Here is a 5,063-nt window from a genome sequence, read left to right as displayed (position 1 = left end):
TTCCCTACATCTGAAAAGTAATGGGATTATTCCCTACATCTGAAAAGTAATGGTGTTATTCCCTACATCTGAAAAGTAATGGTGTTATTCCTACATCTGAAAAGTAATGGTGTTATTCCTACATCTGAAAAGTAATGGTGTTATTCCTACATCTGAAAAGTAATGGGATTATTCCTTTAGCTGAAAAGTAATGGAATTATTCCCTACATCTGAAAAGTAATGGTGTTATTCCCTACATCTGAAAAGTAATGGTGTTATTCCCTACATCTGAAAAGTAATGGTGTTATTCCCTACATCTGAAAAGTAATGGGATTATTCCCTTTAGCTGAAAAGTAATGGGATTATTCCCTACATCTGAAAAGTAATGGGATTATTCCCTACATCTGAAAAGTAATGGTGTTATTCCCTACATCTGAAAAGTAATGGGATTATTCCCTTTAGCTGAAAAGTAATGGAATTATTCCCTACATCTGAAAAGTAATGGTGTTATTCCCTACATCTGAAAAGTAATGGTGTTATTCCTACATCTGAAAAGTAATGGTGTTATTCCCTACATCTGAAAAGTAATGGGATTATTCCCTTTAGCTGAAAAGTAATGGAATTATTCCCTACATCTGAAAAGTAATGGTGTTATTCCCTACATCTGAAAAGTAATGGTGTTATTCCCTACATCTGAAAAGTAATGGTGTTATTCCCTACATCTGAAAAGTAATGGGATTATTCCCTTTAGCTGAAAAGTAATGGAATTATTCCCTACATCTGAAAAGTAATGGTGTTATTCCCTACATCTGAAAAGTAATGGAATTATTCCCTACATCTGAAAAGTAATGGAATTATTCCCTACATCTGAAAAGTAATGGGATTATTCCCTACATCTGAAAAATAATGGTGTTATTCCCTACATCTGAAAAGTAATGGTGTTATTCCCTACATCTGAAAAGTAATGGAATTATTCCCTACATCTGAAAAGTAATGGTGTTATTCCCTACATCTGAAAAGTAATGGGATTATTCCCTACATCTGAAAAATAATGGTGTTATTCCCTACATCTGAAAAGTAATGGTGTTATTCCCTACATCTGAAAAGTAATGGTGTTATTCCCTACATCTGAAAAGTAATGGGATTATTCCCTTTAGCTGAAAAGTAATGGAATTATTCCCTACATCTGAAAAGTAATGGTGTTATTCCCTACATCTGAAAAGTAATGGGATTATTCCCTACATCTGAAAAGTAATGGGATTATTCCCTTTAGCTGAAAAGTAATGGAATTATTCCCTACATCTGAAAAGTAATGGTGTTATTCCCTACATCTGAAAAGTAATGGTGTTATTCCCTACATCTGAAAAGTAATGGTGTTATTCCCTACATCTGAAAAGTAATGGTGTTATTCCCTACATCTGAAAAGTAATGGGATTATTCCCTTTAGCTGAAAAGTAATGGAATTATTCCCTACATCTGAAAAGTAATGGTGTTATTCCCTACATCTGAAAAGTAATGGGATTATTCCCTTTAGCTGAAAAGTAATGGAATTAATCCCTACATCTGAAAAGTAATGGTGTTATTCCCTACATCTGAAAAGTAATGGGATTATTCCTTTAGCTGAAAAGTAATGGAATTAATCCCTACATCTGAAAAGTAATGGGGTTATTCCCTACATCTGAAAAGTAATGGTGTTATTCCCTACATCTGAAAAGTAATGGGATTATTCCCTTTAGCTGAAAAGTAATGGAATTAATCCCTACATCTGAAAAGTAATGGTGTTATTCCCTACATCTGAAAAGTAATGGGATTATTCCCTTTAGCTGAAAAGTAATGGAATTAATCCCTACATCTGAAAAGTAATGGGGTTATTCCCTATACCCTAAAAGAAATGGGATAAGTACCTTCATTTGATGCAGCGACCCCAGAATGCCATGTGGCCCAGTCTTCCGCTTTTAACCGAGATTTTTTTTTTTTGTTGTGTTTGGAACGATCCTGTGTCAGCCTCTCATCGCTTCAACTCTTCTGGAATCTCTATTCGTCAAGTCTGAAAAATAAGCGTGCAATGAAGTAAATCAAAACGACACAATACAGACGGAATAAAGTATACTCGTTAAGACAATAACACTTACCAAGGTGTAAGAAGTCTCCTTTACCACTACCGTCTCTCTTCTTGCATTCGTCCTCACCGCCGCCATGGTCGATCTGCAAGGGCAGTTGTCTGGGGAAAATCTAGAAAATGCTCGTTAATATGTACCTGAAAGAGAATACCTTTGAGTTTGTACCTGAAATGGAAGATGGGTTAGCAGCCTGACACCCTATCGCCCTAACACCCTAGGAAACACTAGCTTTCCTTATCTGGTTCGACGGGGTGCTCCAGCGGTGTCCTTGTTGCGTGATGAACCTGTGCATGGTACTTACCTGTAAGAAAAAGAAAAATTAGTAATGTACGTATGTATAGTAACTATGATCATGGTACTCTTAATTATTCAAGTCTATCTTTAAGTAATTTAATAAGCAAAGTTTACTTAACGGCAAATATTACTTACTGAACGATGCTCGAGGTGAGAGACCGAGGCGATATAATATGGTAACACTAAACACAGAACACGCCGTTACACTACACACAAAAAAAAAGCACAATGACGAGCTGCAACCGCACTCGGAGCACCCTCACCCAGACCATCACCGAGTCGCAACTCTCTCAGAGCACCTGCAACCAATCCACCACTCTGCGACGCCACGCACACCTGCCTTCGCTCACTGCCTCTAATGAGTCTAATGTAATACGTACATCGAACCCGACCGGCAAAACGTACGATGTTCAGTTTGCCTTTAATTCCATTGCACCACAAGGTACCCAACACCAAACTAAACGCACAATAACGCTCTGCAACCACGTTCAAAGTACCCGCACGCAAAGCATTACTAATCGCAACTCTCACCGAGCACCCGCAACCAACCCATCGCACCGCGACGCTGCTCACACCGGGCCCCGCTCAGCGCCTCGATATACACGTCAACTGATGCCACTTCCGGATCTGCAAAGCGTCCTAGGTTCGGTTTACCTTCGAATCCGTTGCTGGCTCCTCAACTAGAAGATGCATGTCTCATATTCTAAAGTTCTTTATCAATGTATAAGATCAAGTTAAGTTTCCATACTCTGATATCCTTCAGTGTGTATGAAACGATAATGAAAATGACGAAAAATCAAGAGCAATACAATATCGTTTATTATAAAGGAAGCTTGCTTGATAACTTTCGGATACACTTGCCGGCTTACATTCTCCACCTCCCCATCCTTCCCCAATCCATCACCTCAGCCTCCCCTCCATGGCTCCCCTGAAGCTTACCCCCGACCCCTCATGGCCTCATCTTTCCCTCCACTTGTGCCCCGCCATCCACGCACTCGTTCATCACATATCGAGTTCCTTTACTTTAACATACGAACATATCCTGAGGTATGTGTCCTTCCTAGCCAGTTCAAGCCAGTTCAAGATGATGTTAATAATTGTCTTCGTTGGAAAATCTCGGTAGCATTCAGGGTAATGCGAGTCTCATGTATTTCGGCAAATAATCGTTGGCTTGTTAACAGTAGCTTCATAATTATGGTAATCATGTGTTATATAATGTTAGAATACATCACAAACATGCCATAAGAGTGTATAAGTTAACTGATGAATATAAGTAAGATCTGAATAAGGTACAAGACAAGAAACACGTCTGTAATAAAGGAAGGACGGTAGCCTCAACCCTGAGTCCCGCTCTCACGGTTTCATGTACTCACTAATCAGAGGGCAACAAGCCAGAGCGTGGGAATAAGAAGCCTCGTCATCATGTATTTAAAGTACTCACTCTTTATATATCCACAGGTGTAACTTGCTTTCCGTCCACGTAAAGCCAGCAGTTTCTCAGAATGATGGCAGGTTGAATTGGTCAGCTGGCAGCGTGTATGTGGTGGCCCTGGGCGAGGCTAGTGGTCAGGGTTTGGGGGGGTACGTCTGTCCTGTATGTCCTCCTGCTGCCTCCTCTGCTACAACCACCACCACCACCACCACAATTACTACTACTACTACTACTACTACTACTACTACTACATAATAATAATAATAATAATAATAATAATAATAATAATAATAATAATAATAATAATAATAATAATAATAATAATAATACCTATCAAATACATACTTGTTAGAGTATGAATTATTACATTCAATTTTCTGTGTACATTCCTGTTTCCTCACGTACAGTGTAGGAGCTAGACTGAGGTCACCATACTTTCCCTTTAAATTTTCATTTTTTTTTTCTTTTCCCGTAATTGCGTCGGGAAAACCAAGCTGAGCTCAACTTCGTTCTCACAGTTCTGTCACAAACGAATTGTTACCGTAAGCTTTGTAAATTACTCTAGTTAGATTACGGTGACACGTAGGTTATATTTACATATTGTATCATAATGTATGTTATTTTTACTATCATGTATTACGTACATTTCTTGTATTTTTTAGTAGTTCATGCTAACAATCAGAAACTGGACTCTCACTTTGCATTCCATAGAAGAGAGACGTACGTTAAAGTATCACGGTTACTACACTACTACGCTTAAAATTTATCATACCCTTGTTATATTACGTATGCTGTTTAGAGAATTCCATCAGATTCCTTCTTAAGAAACGATTTATACTTCACAAAGTATATATATATATATATATATATATATATATATATATATATATATATATATATATATATATATATATAAATAAATAAATAAATAAATAAATAAATAAATAAATAAATAAATAAATAAATAAATAAATAAATAAATAAATAAATAAATAAATATATATATATATATATATATATATATATATATATATATATATATATATATATATATATATATATATATATATATATAGAGAGAGAGAGAGAGAGAGAGAGAGAGAGAGAGAGAGAGAGAGAGAGAGAGAGAGAGATGGATGAAATAGATTAAGTGATTAGATTGTTGGTGCTGAGTCATTAGAACTTTAAAAAGGTTAGCCAAGTTTCTAAAATAGAATAATAGGTGAAACTGGTGTATT

The 5,063-nt window shown here is 36.7% G+C and overlaps 1 long non-coding RNA gene across 1 annotated transcript; it reads right to left on the bottom strand.

The window, feature by feature from the left end:
* Positions 1 to 1,889: 1,889 nt before the first annotated feature.
* On the bottom strand, positions 1,890 to 2,990 carry LOC123517620. Its single transcript, XR_006678511.1, has 3 exons — positions 2,529 to 2,990; positions 2,112 to 2,400; positions 1,890 to 2,026 (listed from the first exon to the last, which is right to left on the bottom strand). It is a non-coding gene; the product is annotated as an uncharacterized LOC123517620 (long non-coding RNA).
* Positions 2,991 to 5,063: the final 2,073 nt, after the last annotated feature.

This window comes from Portunus trituberculatus, chromosome 42 (assembly GCF_017591435.1).
Source record: "Portunus trituberculatus isolate SZX2019 chromosome 42, ASM1759143v1, whole genome shotgun sequence".
NCBI classification, from domain to species: domain Eukaryota; kingdom Metazoa; phylum Arthropoda; class Malacostraca; order Decapoda; family Portunidae; genus Portunus; species Portunus trituberculatus.
The sequence above is the reverse complement of the archived record's forward strand: the minus strand, read 5'-3'. Positions and strand labels throughout refer to the sequence as shown.